The sequence below is a fragment of the Ictidomys tridecemlineatus genome, chromosome 4 (genome assembly GCF_052094955.1).
Source record: "Ictidomys tridecemlineatus isolate mIctTri1 chromosome 4, mIctTri1.hap1, whole genome shotgun sequence".
NCBI lineage: Eukaryota > Metazoa > Chordata > Mammalia > Rodentia > Sciuridae > Ictidomys > Ictidomys tridecemlineatus.
This window is the reverse complement of record NC_135480.1, coordinates 172,831,951-172,856,497: the sequence shown is the minus strand read 5'-3', so window position 1 is coordinate 172,856,497 and position 24,547 is coordinate 172,831,951. Positions and strand designations below refer to the sequence as shown.

The following is a 24,547-nucleotide window of genomic DNA, read 5'->3' as shown; positions in this document are numbered from 1 at the left end:
TTTGTGAGGCCTTGGGTTAGATCTTCAGCAACACACAATCAATCAAGTTCTTGTATCCATCCACAACTGAAAATATTTTTAAAAAATTAGCTGGGTATGGTGACACATACCCGTGATCCCATCTACTTGGAAGGCTGAAAAGAAAAAGTCCAAGGGGGTATAAAATAATTTATTAGTGATTGCCATCACTGATTCAATAAATAGAGCTCAAAGAGACCAGAGTTGTATTGTTAGCTTTAAAATAAATTCCCCCATGTAACTCTGAGCTAGTTATTTTTCCTCCATATAGCCCTTAACTTCCTTATTTGTACAATTACATAATCATTAAGATTTCTTTCAGCTATAAGCTCTATACAAAAAATAAAAATTAGTTGTGATTCTTAGATATTAGACTGAAAGGCGTTTTAAAAACACAACAATGGCACATGCCTGAAATCCCAGCTATTTGGGAGGGTGAGACCACAGGATTGTTGACTCCAGGAATTTGAGGTCAGCATGAGCAAGCATATTCAGATCCCAAAAAGGAAAAAAAAGGTGTCCAAGTATTGGAGATATTGCTCAGCAGTACAGTACTTGCCTAGCATATACAAGGTCCTGGAGTTGAAACCCCAGCACCAAAAAGAAAAAATAAATGCCTAACAATATACTGTTTAGAAAGTAAAATAATCTTCAGCTCCAACAAAAAGAAAGCAATTAAATAAAGAAAACTTGAGGATTTTTTTTTGGGGGGGGAAGATACCAAGGATTAAACCCACATCCCCAGATATTTTTGTTTTGAGACAGCTAAGTTGCTTAGGGCCTCACTAAATCTCCAACTCATGATCCCCCTGCCTCAGCCTCCCGAGCCATTGGGATTACAGGTGTGCACCATTAGGCAATGCCTAAATGCTAAATTTAAAAACAGATTCTTAGGCTGGGCACGGTGATACACACCTATAATCCCAGTGGCTCAAGAGGCTGAGACAGGAGAATCGAGTCCAAAGCCAGCCTCAGTAATGGTAAGCACTAAGCAACTCAGTGAGACCGTCTCTAAAGAAAATACAAAATAGGGTGGAAATGTGGCTCAGTGGTTGAATACCCCGGAGTTCAATGCCCAGTACCAAAGGGGGGAAAAAAAAAAAAGATTGTTAGGGGGCTGGGGTTAATAGCTCAATTGTAGAATGCTACCTAGCACATGTGAGGCACTGAGTTGGATCCTCAGCACCACATAAAAATAAAATGAAGGTATTGTGTCCATCTACAACTAAAAAAACATTTAAAAAAAATAGATCGTGGGATGGGGTCATATCTCAATGGTACAGTGCTTGCCTAGCATGTGTGAGGCACAGGGTTCGATTCTCAGCACCACATATAAATAAGTAAATAGAGGTCTATCAGCAAATAAGAAATATTTTTTAAAAAATTAAAAAGAACATACTATTAAAAAATAAATTAGTGAGGATGATACATTTTCAAAAGAAAATATATTTAAAATATTGTCTCTAGCGCTAGGGATAGAGCTCAGTGGTAGAATACTTGCCTAGCATGAACAAGGCCCTAAAAATTAAATGGGCTAGGCCGGGTACAGTGGTGCACACCTATAATCCCAAGGGCTCGGGAGGCTGAAGCAAGAAAATCAAAAGAGTTCAAAGCCAGCCTCAGCTACCCTAAGGGGCTAAGCAACTCAGTGAGACTCTCTCTCTAAAGAAAATACAAAATAGGGCTGGAGATGTGGCTCAAGTGCCCCGAGTTCAATCCCTGGTGTCCCCCGCAAAAAAAATTTTTTTTTAAATTTAAAAGGGCTGGGAATGTGACTCAGTGGTTAAGCACCCCTGGGTTCAATCCTTGGTACCAAAACCAAGAAGGCAGCTAAGTTTGAAATTAGAATTTCTGGGCTGGGGATGTGGCTCAAGCGGTAGCGCGCTCGCCTGGCATGCGTGCGGCCCGGGTTCGATCCTCAGCACCACATACAAACAAAGATGTTGTGTCTGCCAATAACTAAAAAATAAATATTAAAATTCTCTCTCCTTCTCTCTCTCCCTCTCTTTCAAAAAAAAAAGAAATTAGAATTTCTGGAGAAGTGTTGTGGCTCAGTGGTAGAGCGCTTGCCTAGCACATGCAAGGCCCTGGGTTCAATCCTCAGCACCATATAAAAATAAATAAATAAAATAAAGGTGTAAAATACTAAAAAAAAAAAAAAAAAGAAAGAAAGAAATTAGAATTTCCCATAATTCACAAATCTCCTAACCTCCAGTTTTAGAAGCATAATAACTTCCCATTATATTAGTGCTGAATAAATTAATTTGTAATAAAATGTCATTATATCCAGTCCTATAGTAAATTCCTTAAATCTGAAGGCAGCAGTTCAGCAGTTAAGTACTTTCAACTGCCAATAATTAATTTTAAAAACAATGAGCCAAATATTGTGGCATATATCTATAATCCCAGCTACCCAGAAGGTTGCAGAAGGAGGATCTCAAGTTGCCTGGGCAACATAGGCAGACAACAAAAAAAATTTTTTAAATAAAAAGAAAGAAAAAAAAGTAGGAGGAGGCTAGGAATGTAGCTCAGTGTAGAGTGCTTTTCCAGTGAGACCGACTGGGCCTAGGCGTTTAATAACCAGGATCACTCCCCCAAAAAAAAGTGTACATGTATTTGGGAGTATCTAGAGAAATTGCTTATCACTGATGATGGGAATATAACATGTATGGCTACCATGGAACAGTCTGGCAATCCCTCAAATGGTTAAGGTAAGATTATCAAATGACCCAGCAATTTTATTCTTGGGTAAATACCCAAGAGAAATAAAAACTTATGTCCCCACTATCACATGAATGCTGGTAACAACATTACTCATAAAAACCAAAGAGTGAAAACCACTCAAGTTTCTAACAGATAAATAAAATATTTAATTTTACACTAACAATAAAAATGAAGTAAGTATTGATAAAGCCACAACATGAATGAACCTCTCCCAAAACATGCTAAGTGAAAATAGCCAGTCATGAAAACCCAAAACTAAAATGTATGATTTCCATTTATATGAAATGCCCAAACAGGACATTGTAGCGCATGACTATAGTCCCAGTTACTTTGGAGAGGAAAGATCAACTGAGTCCAAGTGTTTGAGAGTATCCTGGGCAATACAGCAAGACTATATTTTTTTAAAAAAAGCAGAAACAAAAAACAAAAACAGGAGCTGGTGTTGTGGCTCAGCAGTAGAGCGCTCGCCTAGCACTTTCGAGGTCCTGGGTTCAATCCTCAGGACCACATGAAAAATAAATAAATAAAATAAAGATATTGTGTCCAACTAAAACTAAAAAGTAAATATTTTTTAAAAATCCTATACATATGAAGTGTTCAGAATGGGCAAATACACAGTCATAGAAATAACACTAGGAGTAACCATCAATGGATATTTGGATCCTTTCTGAATGATGAAAATGCTTTTAAAATTAATTATAATAATGGTTGTATAACTTTGACTATACTAAAAACTGTTGGTTTGTACATTTAAATTGGTGAGTTGAATGGTATGTGAATCATAACCAGTAAAGCTGATAATAAAAAAGGCAAAAGAAAACATGGAAATTTTGGGGTTGGGGATGTGGCTCAAGCGGTAGCGCGCTTGCTTGGCATGCATGCGGCCCGGGTTCGATCCTCAGCACCACATACAAAAACAAAGATGTTGTGTCCGCCGAAAAACTAAAAAATAAATATTATAAATTTTCTCTCAAAAAAAAACCATGGAGGGCTGGGGATGTGGCTCAAGCGGTAGCGCGCTCGCCTAGCATGCGTGCGGCCCGGGTTCGATCCTCAGCACCACATACCAACAAAGATGTTGTGTCCGCCGAGAACTAAAAAATAAATATTAAAAATTCTCTCTCTCTCTCTCTCCTCTCTCACTAAAAAAAAAAAAAAAAACATGGAAATTTTTAGATTACATCTTAAGAGTCATTTCAACCAAATTTAATTGCAGACTGTCTTAAAATTTTAAACTGTGAGGGGCTGGGATTGTGGCTCAGAGGAAGAGTGCTTGCCTTGCATGCATGAGGCACTGGGTTCAATCCTCAGCACCACATAAAAATAAAATAAAGATATTGTGTCCACCTGTAAGTAAAATATATATATACTTAAAAAATTTTTTTAAACTACGAGAAAAATCAGGGAAATCTGAACACTGAGTAGACAGATATTAGATGATATAAAGGGATTACTATTTATTTTTAAGTGAAAAAAATATGATTAAAAAAAAAAGTGTCCAGAGCCAGGGACAGTGGCCCATGCCTGTAATCCCAGTGGCTCAGGAGGCTGAGGCAGGAGTGGCACATGCCTGTAATCCCAGTGGCTCAGCAGGCTGAGCCAGCCTCAACAAGTGAGCAAGGCCCTAAGCAACTCAGTGAGACCCTGTCTCTAAATATTTATATATATTTTTAAATGTAGCTCAGTGGTTAAGAGCACTTGGGTTCAATCCCTGGTTACCACCCCCCCAAAAAAGAGCATCCCTATATTTTAGGAACTGAAATATTTAGAGATGACGGGCTGTGGATATGTTTGGGGTTTGCTTTAAAACAATCTAAGAGGGAAAAGGAGTTGGTAAAGAGAAATCCAGTACATTTAAAGAGGTCATTCACAGTGCACTGGATCTTAATATCTGGAGTTCACTGCACTAATGGGAGCAAAGGCAAAGTCCCATGACAAAAAAACATTCCAGAGGACAGCTTAGGCAATGGTACCTTCAGAGACCACCTATGGAACAAAAATAGGAAATAAAGTTGGAAAATAATCAAGAACCTAATTATTGGGGGTGAGGTGGTGCACACCTGTAATCCCAACAGCTCAGAAAGCTGAGGCAGGTGGATTGCAAGTTCAAAGCCAGCCGTAGCAGCTTAGCAAGACCCTAAGCAACTCAGTGAAACCCTGTCTCTATAAAATCCAAAAAAGAGGTGGGGATGTGGATCAGTGGTTAAGTGCCCAAGTCAATCCCCAGCACCAAAAAAACAAAACAAACAAACAACAACAACAAAAAAAAAAAGATCATGAGTGCTTTGTATATCACACAAAGAAATTTCTATTTATTTAATGCTGTGGAAAATGATGAGTTGATAGGTTTTTTTCATTTGTGTATGTGGTCAGGGTTATATGTCAGACTAGGGTTTCAGAAAGGTTACTTTGGTGGCATCACAGCTAGAAGGGCGTAAGATAAAGTTATGGGGCCACTGTTACAATTCAAGTGAGTGACAACTGAGTGTGGACTTATATGGTGCAGTAGCAATGACAGGAGGGAGCTAAATACCAGGGTCTCAATGTATTAAAAAATAACTGGATGTGTGAAAAGAGGAAATGATTCCCAATTTCTAATGCTTACATGGCCTGGTAGTGTCCAATATCCAGGAGAGTGAGAATAGAAGGCTTATGGAAAAAGGTAAAGTCCCATCTGCATTTTTTTCAAATATTTATTTTTTAGTTATAAGTGGACACAATATTTTTTATATCTATGTGGTGCTAAGGATTGAATATATCCAGTGCCTCACGCACGATAGGTGAGCACTCTATCTCTGAGCCACAACCCCAGCCCCCTCATCTGTATTTTAAGTCTTTAGTGTCAATACAACATAGAAATATATAACAAGCAGGCAAAAACTCAAAAGAGATCTAATTAGAGACGTAGACTTAACAAACATTTTCAGGACATATATGGTAGCTAGAACAGTAATAAATGACCTAACCACAAGAGAACATGTTTGTAATCATTTGTACATCACAGGAATTTTACCCTACCTAAAAAGTTTCTCCAAGTTGGGTGTGGCAGTTCTTACCTGTAATCCAAGCAACAGGAGGCTGAGGCTAACCCTGACAACTTAGCAAGACTTTGTCTAAAAATAAAAATAAAAAAGAACTGGGGGTGTAGCTCAGTTAGAGCACCCCTGGGTTCAATACCCAGTAAAAGAAAAACATAAGTTCCCTCCAGCAAGGAGTACCTCCTTGTGAAGAATTAATTAATTTGGGAATGGGAATGGTATTTGCTCAGCATGCTCTTATGTTCTGGGTTCCATCCTCAGCATCATTTTCTATTTTTTTGAGTACCAGGGGTACTCTACCCCTAAGCTATTTTTTGTTTGTTTTTGAGACAGCTGTTGAACTGGCCTTCAACTTGTAAGTCCTGCTGCCTCAGTTTCCTCAATAGATGAGATTACAGGCCTGCGCCATCATACCTGGCTCTCAGCACCATATAAAATTTTGTCAGGCATGGTGGCACATACCTGTAATCCTAGCCTGAGATAGGAGGATTCCAAGTTCAAGGCCAGCCTCAGCAATTTAGTGAGGGCCTCAACAACTTAAAATAAAAAATTAAAAAGGCTGGGGATTTAACTCAGTGATAAAGCACCCTGGGTTAAATCTCCAGTGGTAACCAGTAAAGGGGAAAAAAAAATTCAACACACACCTGTAATCCTAGCAACTGAGAGGCTAAGGCAAGATTGCAACCAGTCTTAGTAACTTAGCTGAGTTACTAAGCTAAGACCTTATCTCAAAATAAAGAATTTAAAAGGGACTGGAGGTGCTGGGATTGTGGCTCTGGCAGAGCAATTACCTCGCACATGTGAGGCACTGAGTTTGAACCTCAGCACTACATAAAAGTAAACAAAAAATAAATAAAGATATTTTTTAAAAATTAAATTAAAAGTACTGGGGATGGGGCTGGGGATGTGGCTGAACTGGTAGCGCGCTCGCCTGGCATGCGTGCGGCCCTGGTTCGATCCTCAGCACCACATACAAACAAAGATGTTGTGTCTGCCAAAAACTAAAATAAATAAATAAATATTAAAAAATTCTCTCTTAAAAAAAAAAAAAAAAAGTACTGGGGATATGGCTGGTAAAGTGCCTCTGGGTTCAACCTCAGTACCAAAACAAGAAAAATAAAGGAGGGGAAAAAGGAAAGTAAGGAAAAAAAAACATCAATTTGTTCAAGGTATACAAATAAAGAGAAATGTGCTATATGCAGTTATTCTCCATAACTAAGAGACTTAATATATACTATGAATAGAAAAAAATTGGCTAAATATCAAGATTCTTTGAGAAAATGCATGCATAGAGAGTATTATCACAGCATAAATTCAAATTTAGCACTGAGCATTCTAGCAACCATGGCAAAGAGAAGAGATGGCCAGATGCACACCTAAAATCCCAGCTACCTGGGAAGCCAAAGCAGAAGAATCACAAGTTTGAGGCCAGTCTGGGAAACTTAGAGCCTGTCTCAAAATTAAAGAAAGAAAAAAAGAAAGGGTTGAGGATATAGCTCAGTGGTACAGTGATTTCCTAGCAAGTTCAGTCCCCAATACCACCAAAAAGAAAAGGCCTGTTTTTCATGGGGGATAGGGGAGATAGTCATTTAGCTTTTTATTTTTTTGTCTTATTTATGTTCCAAAGCATATAATTCACAGAGTTCAAGTTTTACTCAAACCACGTATTTATTCATTATGGCTTCTCTCTATGTGTCTGCACTTGTGCTTTTGTTTCATGGAACTATGCACTAAACTTTATAGCATGAACTGGAGCAACAGAGTTAGGAAGAATTTGACTGCTTTTTGGGCTGGAGTTGTGGCTCCGTGGTAGAGCGCTTGACTACCACGTGCAAGGCCCTGGGTTTGATCCTCAACACCTCATAAAAATATTGTATCCAACTACAACTAAAAAATAAATATTCAAAAAAAAAAAGAATTTGACCACTTTTGTAAATATAACCCAGTGGAAGTGTCCATGTTGACCTGTCTGGCAGATGTCCATAAATCTTGCCAGTTAGGCTGTAGAAACCTTACTTACTATACTAATTTCAATAACAGGTAGGAACAAGTTATACATGAAATGGAAATATTTTGTCATTAATTACCTGCTTTTTAAATAAATGAAGCACCACTTCTTTTTAAAAAAAAAAACATAAATTCAACTATAAAAATGTATTTTTATACTTAAGAGTGAGGCTCAGTGGCAGAGCTCTTGCCTAACATAAGCAAGGCCCTTGATTTGATTCCAAGCACTATGTAATAATAATAACAATAATAATAATAATTCATTTAATACAGTAAGAGTCATTAAAGGACTGGGGTTGTGGCCTGGTGGTAGAGCACATGCCTGGCTATGTGAGGCACTGCGTTTGGTATCCTCAGCACCACAAAAAATGAATGAATGAATAAATAAATAAAGTTATAAGGAAAAAAAAGAGTCATTAAAGGTGGGTATGCTGGTGCATGCTTGTAATCCCAACAACTCAGGAAGCTGAAGCAGGAGGACCACAGGTTCAAGATCAGCCTCAGTAATTAAGCAAGGCTCTAAGCAACTTAGCAAGACTGTCTTGAAATAAAAAATGAAAAGGGCTGGGGATGTGGCTCAATGGTTAAATGCCCTTGGGTTCAATCCCAGGTACACACCACCACCCTGCCTCCATCCCCCAAAAAAGAGCCATCAAATTTTTTTCTTTTTCCCTCAGTGCTGGGGAAAGAACCAAGGACCTCATTTGGCTAGATAAGTGCTCTACCACTAAGCCACATTCCCAATCCCATCAGAATATTCATAACAGGCCACTATTTTAAAATTCTCAACAACTTTAGGGCAGGGGATATAGCTCTCAGTGACAGAATGTGCACAGCCCTGGGCTCCATCCACACAGCATCAATCAATCAATCAATCAATCAATCAATCACAAAACTTTGGGGCTGGACCAGGTTATGTGACTATAATCCCAGCTACTCAGGGAGCTGAGGCAGGAGGATAGCAAGTTTAAGGTCAACCTGGACACCTCAGGGAGACCCTGTCTCAAAATTTAAAAACCAGCTGGATATGCCTCAGCAACTTATTGGGCTAAACTGCCCTAAGCAATTTAGCAAGACAATGCCTGTAAATAAAATATAAAAAAGAGCTGGAGATGTGACTCAATGGTAAAGTGTCCCTGGATTAAATCCCTGGTACAAAAAAAAAAAAAAAAAGCTGGCTGTAGTTCAATGGCAGAGCATTCCTGAATTCAGTCTTCAGTACCAAAAGAATAAAGAAGAAAAAAAATTCTCCACTTTTTAAGAAATTCACTTCAAAAATGTACTTCTAGGTTTTTTTTTTTTAAAAAATTAACTTCTTCCAATTCCTTAAAAAATAAAGGCTAGGGGCTGGGATTGTGGCTCAGCAATAAAGCATTTGCCTAGCATGTACGAGGCCCTGGGTTTGATCCTCAGCACCACATAAAAATAGATAAGCAGGGCTGGGGTTGTGGCTCAGCAGTAGAGTGCTCACCTAGCTCCTGTGAGACCCTGGATTAGTCCTCAGCACCATGTAAAAATAAATAAATAAAACAAAGGTAAAAAAAATAGATAAGTAAAATAAAAGTATTTTTTAAAAGTAAATAAAGGCTAAAATGGAACTGGGTTTGTTTTGTTCATTAGATTGTTCAAATGTGGTTAAGTGATCTTTATCTTCATGGGACTACATGCTGGCAGGTTCTGCTAATGTCCTCCATTATCACTACTGCAGAATTCTTAACCTTTACCCCTACATAAGTTTAATTATAGAGGAGATTTGCAGAAAGATACTAATTTGTTATATTAACTATATAACCAAGATTTTAACCATAATTAATTTTTAGTTAAACCCTCAGTCATTAAGATCAGTAGATCAGTTGCTGGGTATAGATATAGTTCAATGGTAGAGCCAACATGTGTGAGGTCCTTGGGTTCAAGCTCCAAGTAGGGCAAAAAACAAAATAAAATTAGATCTAAGTGACCCTGGCAACTAGATAAATACTACTGGTAGAAAAACCCCAAGTAAAATACAATTTCTTATCAAAAAGCACAACTATCTGGGCGTGGTGGTGCACGCCTGTAATCCCAGCGGCTCAGGAGGCTGATGCAGGAGAATCATGAGTTCAAAGCCAGCCTCAGCAAAAGTAAGGTGCTAAGCAACTCAGTGAGATCCTCTCTCTAAACAAAATACAAAATAGGGCTGGAGATGTGGCTCAGTGATTAAGTGTTCCTGAGTTCAATCCCAGGTAATGGCCCCCAACCCCCCAAAAAAGCACAATTAAACTTGGGCTCTGCAGTGCATAACAGTAATCCCAGCAACTTGGAATGCTAAGGCAGGAAGATCAAAAGTTCAGGAATTTAGCAAGGAACCTAAGCAATTTAGCAAGACCCCATCTCAAATAAAAAATAAAAAGGATTGGTTGGGGCTGGGGATGTGGCTCAAGCGGTAGCGCACTCGCCTGGCATGCGTGCGGCCCGGGTTCGATCCTCAGCACCACATACCAACAAAGATGTTGTGTCCGCCGAGAACTAAAAAATAAATATTAAAAAAAAAATTCTAAACAAAATAAAAAGGATTGGTGATATGGCTCAGTGTTTAAGTGCTCTGGGTTCAAGTCCTGGTACTAAAAATAAATAAATAAATAAAAGATTTGCTTCATTGTTTACCAATAAAAAGCAACTTTAGAAATGTTTATATTGAAAGGTGAGATTTACCCATTCAGAACTCAGAAAACATTAACCCCCTCACACACATTTTAACACATGGTTACTTAAGTAAATCTAAATTCTATAGAATTTCCATATTTTCAGTGAAACTGTTATTACCTAGCAAATTTCCTATTGGTATTAAATGTTTAAACACAACTAACAAACTTCCAAAGAACTCAGCATAGGAACCCTGAGCACATGTATGAGTCAGATTTTGATTATAATGAAATATCTGAGTTTTTTTTTTAAAAAAATGTTTATTTTTTTAGTTGTAGTTGGACACAATACCTTTATCTTATTTATTTACTTTTATGTTGTGCTGAGGATCGAACCCAGGGCCTCACACAGTGCTAGGCGAGCACTCTACTGCTGAGCCCCAGCCCCAGAGTTACTTTTAAAAGAATGAAAATTAAAAAGTGTGAGCTAAATGAGTTCATGGGGGCTCCCCTTGGCTGCATCACATCATGGCAGGAATGCATATGCATCACTGTATCCCAGCTGTCTCCTCCCTTTTCTTAGTAAAGCCATCAGGATTCAATCATGCAGACTCCACCCTAATGACCTAATCTAGTCACTTTCCAGACTTCCCCTCTAAACATCAGAAATTATGTTTCCAACTTTTAATATGATTAACATATGACTATGGGGATTAAACTCCTGCATTAGTTGGGGAAAGAGGCAAATCATATCTACATCATAGTAGCAGAATTATTATACTTGCTTTAATCAACGTCAGCACTGAATTTTCTCATCAGCAGATAGCATCTGATTAAATATATTTCATTTTTCCCCCTATTTAGACAATGTGGGAAAATAGTACGAGTGAAAAAACCAACAAGGATACTGAAAGCTTCTACTTCTAAACCAAATTACCAGGACTCACAAGAATCGACCTCTTCAAGGCAAATAACTTGAAGGGATGGCTATACCATATACCCACTAAAACAGTATTATACCACCACTGCCCCAGATAATTCAAGATTTTTTCTCAGGATTCATGTTTTGAGAACTGCCTTCCAAACATGTTTTTCTTACTGTCATTATGGCAAAGCTCCATATTTTTGGTGTGGAATCAATTTTGTTTCACTTTTTCATCTGAAGGTTATTAAGATTCATCTCTAAAAGACAGTAGAATGAATCGGGCATAACTTTCCTAAGTTCATGTATGAATACATGACCAGTGTAACTCCATATCATGTACAACCACAAGAATGGGAAGTTATAATCCATGTATGTATAAAAAGTCAAAATATGCTCTACTGTCATGTATAACTAAAAAGAACAAATAAAAAATAACAACCACAAAAAAAAAAAAAAAGATTCATCTCTAGTGAAAAAAGTGAATAATCTGAGGGTGGGAATGTAGCTCAGTGGTAGAGCACTTGCCCAGCATGTGTGAGTGCACTGAGTTTGATTCTCAATAAGACTCCTAAAGCACAAGAAGCAAACTCAAGAATCAATAAATGGGATGGTATCAAAAACTAAAACGCTTCTTCACAGCAAAGGAAACAATCAAGAACCTAAAGAGAAAGCCTACAGAATGGGAGAAAAATCACTGCCACTACACCTAAGATAGACCATTAATCTCCAGGATATATAAAGAACTCAAAAAACAAACAAAAAACAAAAACAAACACAAAAAAAACACCAAAAGTAACCCAATCAATAAATGGGCCAAGGAACTGATCAGGTACTTCAGAGAAGAAATATAAATGGTCAACAAATATATGTAAAAATGTTCAACAACTCCAGCAATTGGAGATATTCAAATTAAAACTATACTGATCCCAGTGGCTTGGAAGATGGAAGCAGGAGAATCACAAGTTCAAAGACAGCCACAGCAAAAAGCAAAGGTCTAAGTGAGACACTGTCTCTAAATAAAATACAAACAAGGCTGGGGATGTGGCTCAGTGGTTGAGTGTCCCTGAGTTCAATCTCCAGTTACCGCCCACCCCAAAAAAAACTACACTGAGATTCCATCTCACTCCAGCCAGAATGGCAATTATCAAGAATACAAGTAATAAATAATAAATGTTGGCAAGGATGTAGGGAAAGTGGTACACTCATATATTACTGGTGGGACTAAAATTGGTGCAATCACTCTGGAAAGAAGTATGAAGATTCCTCAGAAAACTTGGTATCGAACCAGTTACCTCACTCCTTGGTATATTCCCAAAGGTATTAAAATCAGCATACTAAAGTGATGCAGCCACATCAACAGCTCAATTCACAATAGCTAAGCTATGGAACCAACCTAAGTTCTCTTCAATCGATGAATGGATAAATAAAATAATGATGTATACACATGATGAAATATTACTCAACCATAAAAAAGGATGACATTGGGCTGGGATTGTGGCTCAATGGTAATGCACTTGCCTAGCACAGATGAAGCACCAGGTCCGATCCTCAGCACCACATTAAAAAAAAAAAAACAATGACTTTAAGGCTGGGTTGTAGCTCAGTGGTAGAGCACTTGTCTAGCACATGTAAGGCATTGAGTTTGATCCTCAGCAAGCCAAAACATACAACTAAAAATAAAAAAGAAAATGACTTTATGACTTTTGCTGGTAAAGGGTGGATCTAGAGACTATCATGCTAAGTGAAATAAGCCAATTCCAAAAAAACAAAGGCTGAATGTTCTGATATGCAGGTGCTAACATACAATAAGGAAGGGAAGGAAGAAGTTTGGTGAATTAAGCCAGGTACAGAGTGGCGCGGTGCAATCCCAGTGGTTTGAGAGGCTGAGACAGGAGGATTGCGAGTTCAAAGCCAGCTTCAGAAATAGTGAGGCGCTAAGCAACTCAGTGAGACCCTGTCTCTAAATAAAATACAAAATAGGGCTGAGGATATGGCTCAGTGGTTGAGTGCCCCTCAGTTCAATCCCTAGAACCAAAAGAGAGAGAGAGAGAGAGAGAGAGAGAGAGAGAGAGAGAGAGAGAGAGAGAGAGAGAGAGAGAGAGAGAGAGAGAGAGAGAGAGAGAGAGAAAGTTTGGTGAATTTGACAAAGGGGAATGAGGAGAAGGGAAGGGGGATGGGAACAGGAAAGAGTAGAATGAATCAGATATAACTTTCCTATGTTCATATATGAATACACAACCAGTGAAACTCCACATCATGCATAACCACAAGAATGGAATCCTAGAATAAATTATACTCGATGTATGTATAATATGTCAAAATGCACTCTACTGTCACGTATATCTAAAAAGAACAATTTTTTTTTTTAAAATAAAAAGATGCTATAATAGGGGCTGGGAGGATAGCTAAGTGGTCATGCTTGCCTGGCATGGACAAGGGCCTGATTTGATTTCTAGCACAAGGAATGGAGACAGCTGTAATAGAGGTAAAAAGTATCCTTTAATGGGTTCAACCATAAGAATAATCAAAAAAGATGTTTCCCCATGCTGTTTAAATATACTTGGAAAAGTGTAAGGCATTATTTTTAATTCATAAATACAATACTGTATTGACTTTTTTGGTTTTTTGGCAGGGCTATGGATTGAACCCAGGACCTAGGCAAGTGCTGTACCGCTGAGCTGCAACTTCAGCCATTTTTATTTTACAGGATCTTGCTAAGTTGCCCAGTCTGGCCTTGAATTTGTGATCCTTCTCAGTAGCTAGGATTACAGGTCCACAACCACCACACCTAGTTTGAACTGAGAAAATTAACTGCATCTATGAAGTTCTCACAGTCATTTTAGAAGTGTTTTATCATCATTTCTAATCACAAACTAACTTCTTGGGATTACATCTCTCAATACTAGCACCATTCCCACCCTCCACTAAAAGTAAGGCAAAAGCTTCTAGTATAAGAATCAAGTTCTGGGCTGGGGATGTGGCTCAAGCGGTAGCGCCTGGCATGCGTGCGGCCCGGGTTCGATCCTCAGCACCACATACAAACAAAGATGTTGTGCCCACCAAAAACTAAAAAATAAATATTAAAATTCTCTTTCTCTCTCTCTCTTAAAAGAAAAAAAAAAAACAAGAATCAAATTTTACCAGGCTTGGTAACACCTGTAATCCCAGTGACTTGGGAGACAAAGGCAGAAGGATCACAAGTTCCAGGCCAGCCTCAGCAATTTAGTAAGAAACTTAATGAGACCTAACTCAAAAATAAAAATTAAAAGGGCTGGGGATGTGGCTCACTGGTTAAATATCCCTGGGTTCAATCCCCAGGACTGAAAACAAACAAACAAAACAAAAAACCACCTCTTAAGTTTGATTTTGATTTTTCTTAAAACCCTATTTTCAAGCAACCCTTTTAAGACCTCTCTTTGGAAAGGTTGGCTTCCTGTTCAAATATAAACTGCTACTTTACTAAAAAACAAAAACCTCCACTTTCATAACTTCAAGTATCTTCCAAACTGGTCTAAGATCTCAGTTAAAAAGCACAGGCTTTAGAGTTAAGTAGTCTGGTAGTACAGCTTTATATTTCAACTTTCTATCTGAAGACCCCTGGAAAAAATAAATGAGCTCTATGTGACATGGTTTCTCTATATGCTAAATGCACTTAACAGTAATAATCTCATGGGAGGATTACTCGAGATATTCTATGTAAAGTATACAACACATAGTAAGCATTCAATGATACCTACACTACTGTACTAATAGCATATATATGCAACAGATAACGGCATTCCACATTTTACCGTTTTAAGTGTTCATTCAAATAATTCATATATTGAAGCACTAACCCCATATGATAGTAGAAAGTGAGGCCTTTGTAATTAGGTCATGATGGCAAAATCGCCAGATAGGATTTCTTTATAAGAGAAAACCAAGACTCAGGTGTAGCTCAATGGTAGAGCCCATTCCGAGTATACCCAGCACCAGCACCACCATCTCTGCCTCCAACCCCCACAAAAGAGGAAAAGAGCTAATCTCTCTCTTCTGTTTTGCCATATGGAGGATGACCCAAGGAGAAGTTATCAGCACACCAGAAGAGGGTTTTCAACAGGATCTGACCACGGTGAAACTTTTATTTCTTTTTTCTTTTTCTTTCTTTCTTTTTTTTTTTTTTTTGTATTTTTTAAGAGAGAGAGATACTTTTTTAAAAATATTTATTTTTAAACTTTGATTTCTAACTTATACCCTCCAGAACTCTGAGAAATAAAATTTCTATTATTTATAAGCCATAGAGTCTACAGTAATTTATTTTAATAGCCTGAACTAAGAAATAACTTTTTTTGTTTTTTTTGTCACTTCTGGGGACTGAACTCCAGGCTCTTGTATGCTAGGTAAGTATCCTCCTACTGAGCTAAACCCCAGCCCCAAACATTTTTATATTTCTTAATTAAAAAAAAAAAAAATCATGTGCTGGGTGCAGTAGTACATACCTATAACCCCAGAGGCTTTCGGAAGCTTAGGCAAGAGGATTCCAAGTTCAAAGTCAGCCTCAGCAACTTAGCAAGACCCTATCTCTAAATAAAATACAAAAAAGGACTGGGGATGTGGCTCAGGGGTTGAGTGAGGTTTTTTTTTTTTTTTTTTTTTGGTACTGGGATTCAATATCCAGTACCAAAAAAAAAAAAAAAATCATGTAAATATGTTAAAAGTAGACTACTTCTGGACACAGTGGTACCTGCCTGTGATCACAGTTATTCGGGAGGTTAAGCAAGAGGATCACAAACTCAAGGTTAGTCTCTACTACTTAGCAATATTTTTCTCAAAATAAAAAAATAAAAAGTAAGGATTAAGGATGTCAACAGTAGGTAGACTGCCCCTGGGTTCAACTCTCAGCATCACAAATATAAATAAAATGAATAAAGTGGACTACTTACTTTACATTTTAAATACATTATTAACGTGAATTTCCTGATTCTCATATAGAAAGATTATTAAATAATATCAAATGCTTGCAATCCAAACTAAAATTACTCTTCAGAAGCATATTAGCATGAACTTTAAATAACAATTTCTCATCTCCCTGAATAAAGATGAAATTTAATTCTATGTTGACAGAACACAGAGGCTTAATCTCATCCCCGCCAAGCCCTGTATTGGGGATTAAAACCAGAGGTACTCCACCACTGAGCTATAAAGCCAATCCTTTTTTCTTACATTTTTGAGACAAGCTTAAATTGCTAAGGCTGGCCTTGAATTTGGAATCCTCCTGCCTCAGCCTTCTGAGTCTCTCAGATTATAGGCATGTACCATCTTTCCAAGCCTACTCAGACATTTATAGCTATATGTGTAACGATCCAAAAGCAGTTCAGGAACACAAAAGAATTAAAACATTTAAATGTAATCTCCCAGAGGGTGGAGATCTATAGTCCTAAAACTCTGAATTTTGTACTCTTCCTGTTATTTTCCCATATTTAGATTAACAGAGGTGAATCGAGTTGTGAACCTCCTTTATTCTCCACTTGTCTCCCCCATAGACAAGTTCTTATGGAACTTTAGATTAGAATCACTAACACTAAATTAGAAAGAGGGAACAGAACATTTTATCATGATGGATAATACTTATCAACCTAATTATCATTCTCTAATTGGCCTTGAAGCTTTAAAAACTTTGCTTTTCATAAACATTTATAATTACATCAGTAACACTTATACCTCACATTTCTATATTTTTAAATTCAAGGGTTGGTAATGTGCTCAGTGGTACAGCACTAGCCTATTATGCATGAAGCTCTAAATTCAATTCCCAGTACTACAAACAGGAAAGAGTTGGGAGAGGGGAAAGGAGTAAAAAGCTAGGGTCAACAGTAGGTAGAGTACCCCTGGGTTCAACCCCCACAAATACCTGTGATCAACTGTACTTGGAAGGCTGAGGCAGGAGGATCATAAATTCAAGGCCAGCCTCGGCAACTTAATGAGACCCTGACTCAAAATAACAAAGGGCTGGAGATGTACCTCAGTAATAGAGTACCCAGGTTCAATCTTCAATATCTCAAATAAGTAAAATTCACACAAAAATTTTGATAAGCCTTAGTGCTAACACACAATGGGGAGTGGGGGGTAGAAGTATTTTGGATTAGACAAAGGGGAATGAAGAGAAGAGAGGATGAGACAAGAAAAGACAGTAGAATGGATCGGACACTACTTTTCCTATGTTCATATACAAACATACAACTGGTATAACTCCACATCATGTATAACCACAAGAATGGGAAGTTATACTCCATGTATGTATAATGTCAAAATACATGCTGCTGTCATGTAACATAACTAAAAAGAATAAAAGGGGCTGGGGTTGTGGCTCAGCGTAGAGCGCCTGCCTAGCACGTGCAAGTCCCTGGGTTCGATCCTCAACACCATATATAAATAAAATAAAGGTATTGTGTCCAATTACAAACAAGAAAAAAAAAGAATAAAAAATTTTTAAACTTTTTTATGAGAATCATTCATAAAAGCTCTAAGGTTATCAACATCCTACTACTTTCTCTTCTAAAGTTATCAATGTCCTATCTACTATTTTCCCTCAGTACCTATAAGGAAGTGCCTTTTCCTACATTACTTGGCCTTTGATGAGTAGTCAATAAACACCATTTACTAAACAAATCTCTGAAGAAAGGAGAATCAACATGGTGAAAAAAGTTTAATGGGGGGGGGCAAGCCTGGGGTTGTAGCTCAGTGGTAGAGCACTTGCACTTGCCTAGCATATGTGAGGCACTGGGTTTGATTCGCAGCACCTGCATACAAATAAATAAAATAAAGGTCCATTAACAACAATATTTTTTTTTTAAAGTTTAATTAGGATGACAGGGTTTAGCTTAACAACGGGGGTGCTTAGCATACAGGAGGCCCTACATTAAATCCCTAGCATTACCAAAATAACAAAACAGACCCCCCCACCCACACACACATATTTTTATATATATATATATATATATATATATATATAAAATTTATATATATTTATACATATATATAAATTAGGACTCAAATCCTTCGTTCCAAGAAGAATTAATCCTCCTTTTATCAAATCTAAGATAACGATTCTGGTATTAAAAATAAAAGATTTCAATGAAAGATTCTCTTAAAATTAAATCCTATCTATCATTGGCTGATGGCAACTTGTGATTTCAAAAAAAGATTTCATGGATTCTAAGACACACTGTAGCTCAGTGGCAGCACACTTGCCTTGATGAACAGGGACCTGAGTTCAACCCCAGCAAAACATGCGCATAGGGACGGACACACAGATACACACACAGAGAAAAGGAAACAAAAATCTGTCATGTTTGCTTTGAAATTTTAAAAAACAAAAAACTAAACTAAACTAAATGCCATTTAGTGTCAAACCCTTGGACTTAAGCTATTTCCATTTATAATGTTGCTAAAACTCAAGGTAAATTTTCAAAGCTCAAAGTTAACTGACAAAACCTTCATGTGGGGGGAGGGAGGTTATAATTTTTAAACTGTTCAATTCCTCCAGGCACAGTGGTACACACCTATAATCCCAGGACTTGGGAGGCTGGGACAGAAGGATCACAAGTTCAAAGCTAGCCTTAGCAACTTAGCAAGGTTCTAAGCAACTTAGCAAGATCGTCTGTCTAAATAAAATGTTAAAAAAAGGGCTGGGATTGTGGCTCAGTAGTAGCGTGATTGCCTAGCACATTCCAGGCCCTGGGTTCAATCCTTAGCACCACATAAAAATAAATAAAAAAATAAAGGTATTGTGTCCAACTAAAAAAAAAAAAAAAAAAAGCTGGGAATGTGGCTCAATGGTTAAGTGCCTCTGGGTTCAATCCCTAGTATCCTCCCCCGCAAAAAAAAGTTCAATTCTGTTTTTCAAATTGCCTATTCAAATCCCTTAAAACAGGCTTTTTTTTCTTTTTTTTTGCAGGGGGCAGGGGGAGTACTGGTTATTGAACCCTGCCAGGGCTTTGCCACTGGGCTGCGTATCTTCCCTTTTATTTTTAAGACAGGGGTCTCATTAAGTGTTCCAGGCTGGGCTCCAACTTTTAACCCCTTGCCTCACCTCCTGAGAGGTTGAGATTTTAGGGATATGCCATCACACCAGGGTAAATCAGGGATTTTTTTTGTTTGGTTCTGGAGACTGAACTCAGGGATACTCAACCACTGAGCCACATCCCCAGCCCTATATTGTATTTTATTTAGAGACAGTGTCTTACTGAGTTGCTTAGCACTTCGAAGTTGCTGAGGCTGGCTTTGAACTTGTGATTCTACTGTCTCAGCATCCCAAACCGCTGGGATTACTGTGCCTGACTAAATCAGGGATTTTTAACCCATGAGTTAATGGCCTCAAAATCTATACAAATTGGCTTACATGTACATTTTTTTTCCTGAGGATAAAAACCTATCAGTTTCTCAAAAGGATTCATATGGCAAAAAGTTTAAGAATTGTTGCAACTACATTTTAAGAATTACACAGTAGTTAAGTGTTGGGTCAGGTGTGGTGGTATGCACTTGTAATTCCAGCAACTTAGGAGGCTGAGACAGGAGGATCACAAATTGAAAACCAGCCTCAGCAATTTAGTGATACCCTGTCTCAAAATAAATGTAAGGGCTGGGGACATAGCTCAGTGGTAAAGCATCCCTGGGTTCTGGGTTCAGTCATCAGTACCAAAAACAAACAAAAAAAAAAGAGTGGGGCTTGAACTTTGTGGTGTCTGTAGTCTCAGCTACTTGGGAGGCTGAGGCAGAAGTTTCAAAAGTTCAAGGCCAGCCTGGGTGCAGTAGTGCACTCCTGTAATCCCAGCAACTCAGGAGATGGATGACAACTTTGAGCCCTACCTCAGCAACTTAACCAGGCCCTAAGCAAGTTAGAGAGAACTCCTCTCAAAAAATAATTAAAAAGGGTTGGGAACGCAGCTCAAGGGTAAAGTACCCCTAGGTTTCCCAATACTAATAAAGTTCAAGGTCGGCCTGGGCAACTTAACAAGACCCTGTCTCAGTATAAAAAAATTCTTTAAAAGGGCTGGGAATATAGCTCAGGGGTACAATGAGCTCCCTAGGTTTGATCCCCAGGACCACATACACACAAGATTTCCCCTACACCCCCTCAAAAAAACCACAAGAATTAAGAATTATTATTGCTGGGCAAGGTGGCACATACCTGTAATCCTAGCAGCTCAAGAGCCTGGGGCCGGTGGTAAAGGAGAGGCAGAAAACAGATTATTTTATCCTAGAACAAATGCAGCCTAGAGAATATGCATATTCCTTTATTTTAAAAAAGTGTGTGTGCACGCACATGTACAGAATTGAAGAGTTTGTTGTTCTGATAAGGAAGTACTCCTATTAGGGAAAATTTTAAGTATTTAACAAATACTTTTTGTCAGTTGGGGTTTTCTAAAAATGGAATGCATCTATTATTTCATTATCTCAGATTACTGAATAAAATCTACAGAAGTTACCTATGATATTTTAAGTTTTTCTTTATTATCTAAACTTTTATATTATGAATATGATGAAAGGCACTCTGATTTCTGACTATAATCTCACACTATCATGCTTTTAGATAAATAATGCAGGAATTCCAAGGAGGTTCTATACCAAATCATTCACACTTCATTGTAATCATTATCAGAAGGTATTTGAAAAGATAGTTCCTTTTAAAGGAGAGAAACTACTGCCTTGATCAACAGTAACATAATAAAAATTCCAGCTTGCTCCATAGTATCAAAATGAGCTCAGGGGTGTTCTCTATGTCCTAAACCATGAACTAATAGAGGAAAAATTCCAAGAAGCAAAGAAATTCAGATGTTCCCTCAATAACATCAAGAAAAGGTGAGGGCAGAATTTTATAATATGCAAAACAGAAGAAACTACCTTTTCCCATCATACCTTCATTGCCTCCAAAGCTAAGAATCAATTTAGAGGTACTAAAAAAGTGAAAAAAGGATGAATAAAAAAACAAAAATACTAAGAAACAGTATAAGTCTTACAGTCTCCACCACAGTTCCTGTGGTGCCAACCACTGCATGGTGAAAAGATGTTAGAAATCTACTAACGGGCTGGGGATGTGGCTCAAGCGGTAGCGCGCTTGCCTGGCATGCGTGCGGCCTGGGTTCGATCCTCAGCACCACATACCAACAAAGATGTTGTGTCCGCCGAGAACTAAAAAATAAATATTAAAAATTCTCTCTCTCCTCTCTCACTCTCTCTTTAAATAAAAAAAAAAAAAAAGAAATCTACTAACACCTAAAAGTTAAAGAAGTTATACTGTGAGAATTTTAAAGAATGATTGGCAGTTATTCAAACAATTATGTCCAACAGAAAAAAGAATTCAACTTGAAAATAAATTATACCAAATGTTCAAAAATTAACAACATTTGATAAGGGAGAAGAGTTGTACAAAAAGCTCTGTGCCAACTTTTAACTGCAGCTGTAGTGGAATACACCAAAAGCCTTGTTTTAAGACAAAAGCAGTGGAATAAAAAACAATGACCATAAATTTAAATTTGCCTTTTTTCCAACAAAGGACGAATGAGATAAAAGGCAATACAATAAAGGACAAAACAGAAGAAAACATTATTGAATAAATTTTCATACAAGACTAAAATATTCATACGTTTTTTACAAGTTAAAATTAAAGGTAAAAGAGTGAGCTGGGATTGTGGCTCAGCAGTAGAGCACTCTCCTAGCACGGGCACGGCCCTGGGTTCCATCCTCAGCATAACACATAAAAAAATAAAGGCATTGGGTTATGTCCATCTACACCTAAAAAAATAAATTTTAAAAAAAAAATAAATAGGGCTGGGGATGTGGCTCAAGCGGTGGCGCGCTCGCTTGGCATGCGTGCGGCCCGGGTTCGATCCTCAGCACCACATACCAGCGGAGATGTTGTGTCCGCCGAGAACTGAAAAATAAATATTAAAAATTCTCTCTAAAAAAAAATAAATAAATAAATAAATAAAGGTAAAAGGATTCGGGATGTAGCTCGGTAGAACAGCAGTTGCCTAGTATGCACAAAACCCTGACCTGGGTTCATTGCCCAGCACCACAAATAACAAGAATTTTCAGTGGGGCAAGGTGGCACAAGCTTATAATCTCAATGGCTCAGGAGGCTGAGGCAGGACAAGTTCAAAGCTAGCCTCAAAAACTTAGCAAGGCCCTAAGCAAGTTTGTGAGATCTTGATTCAAAATAAAAAATAAATTAAAAAGGCTTGGGGATGTGGTTTAATGGCTTAAGCACCCCTGGGTTCAAAAAAAAAAAAAAAATTTCCACACATTTTTTACACTTCAGAATTAAAGGTAAAGGGGCTGGAGGTAGTAGAATGGCAAGGCACTTAGATTCACAGTACAAAAATAAAAACAAAAATCAAATTTAAGGTAAACACTCTCAAAGGCTAATAAATCTAACACATACAACAAAATAGATTTAAGCTATTCATTTTTTTAACTTTATTTATTTTTTTTGGTGTAGATGAACACAATACCTTTATTTTTATGTGGTGCTGAGAATCAAACCCAGTGTTAGTGCTCTACCACTGAGCCACAACCCCAGTTCAAGCCATTCTTTTTTTTTTTTTTTAATATTTATTTTTTAGTTTTCAGCGGACACAACATCTTTGTTTGTATGTGGTGGTGAGGATCAAACCAGGGCCCTATGCATGCCAGGCGAGCGAGCTACTGCTTGAGCCACATCCCCAGCCCCTCAAGCCATTATTTTTAACAGGACTGAAATTAAAAAGCCTTTGTTTTAAATCAGTGTGTATGCTACAAGGAACCCTTGCATACTACCAATTCCAAATTGTGGGGGTTTTTTTGTGTGTGGTGCTGGGGATTGAACCTGCAGCCTTGTGCATGCAATGCAAGCACTCTACCAACTGAGCTATAACCCAGCCCCAAATTGTGAGGTTTTTTTTTAACCACACTACAATTTGCAACCCATTATTTTCTTTCACTGTTTTTTTTTTTTTAACAAAATTGTATTGGAGTAAGATTATTCTAACTAGTACTCATTTGCCTTAACCATCAGTTATTCCAAAGACTTTTTAAAGGTTAAAACTTTATCCATTGAAGTTAAATAATATTTTGCTAAAAATGCTTTTATAAAAAAAATTCCGTTTTGTGCAAAAATATTTCCAATATCTATAAATAAAAATTTATATTTAAAAGTATAGTGTATGGGGCTGGGGCTGGGGCTCAGTGGTAGTGTGCTTGACTAGCATGCGTGAGGCACTGGGTTCAATTCTCAATTTATTTTATAAATAAAATAAATTCAATTTATTTTATAAATAAAATAAATGTCCATCAACAACTAAAAATTTTTTTTAAAAAAGTAGAGTGTACCTCAACATGAACAATGCAATACCTTTTCCATTTGCCACTAATAACTTGCACCTTTACTTAGTAATTTTAAATTCCTGCATCTGAAAAATATAGCATGTGTTGACAAATATACACACATACATAAAGTGTAATTTATATTCAAAAAAATGAAGCAAACGGTAGGAATATCACTGTTACATAATATTCTAAAAATGTGTTTTTTACTAGGTGTTCCTAGTATCATGGTGTCACTATTAAACAGTTCCATATCAATACTATCTTCTACAAAGTTGACCCAATTTAAAGCCTGAAACTAAAGCTTATACCTTTAGAGAAGGGTAGAAAACAAGAGTTAAGTAATTGGTTAAGTCCTAAAAATACACATCACAACTACATGACTAAGATACTCATTTAAAACCTGTGCCAAGATAACCCCTCCCTTCAAAACAAACTAAAACTGACTCACTGGCCTATTTCACTTAATTTTGGAAATAAAAAAATAAAATAAAATGGATTCCTAAGTACTCATTTCTTCTGTCTTGCCATCAAAATTTAAAAATTCAAATCCTCAATTTGGGATTCCTCCCTGCAAAAATGCTAAACCCAAAACAAAAGAAAAACTACCTCCAAGTCATCTACCTTGGAGTTTTTAGAAAAATACTTTGGATTCCAGAATAATTTTGGAAGCACTGTTCTAAAATCACAGGAAACAATAGAAACAATGTCTATGGTCTCTAAGGAGCCATCCCACCCAGAGAAAACCATCTCACCTGCGATACTTTTCATCTGTGAAATGACTCCACTCGCTCGAGTTCTACCTGAGCAAAATCTTTCCATTTTGTTTCCCTAAAGTGGGAAACTATCAATCTCCTCTCAAGACACGTTCC

General features: G+C 37.5%; 1 protein-coding gene across 5 annotated transcripts in view; it reads right to left on the bottom strand.

Annotated features, from left to right (window-relative positions):
* The window catches only part of Ube2r2 (ubiquitin conjugating enzyme E2 R2), a 101,375-nt gene that overhangs the window by 75,307 nt on the left and 1,521 nt on the right, over positions 1-24,547 (bottom strand). The gene's annotated exons all lie outside the window — the stretch shown is intronic.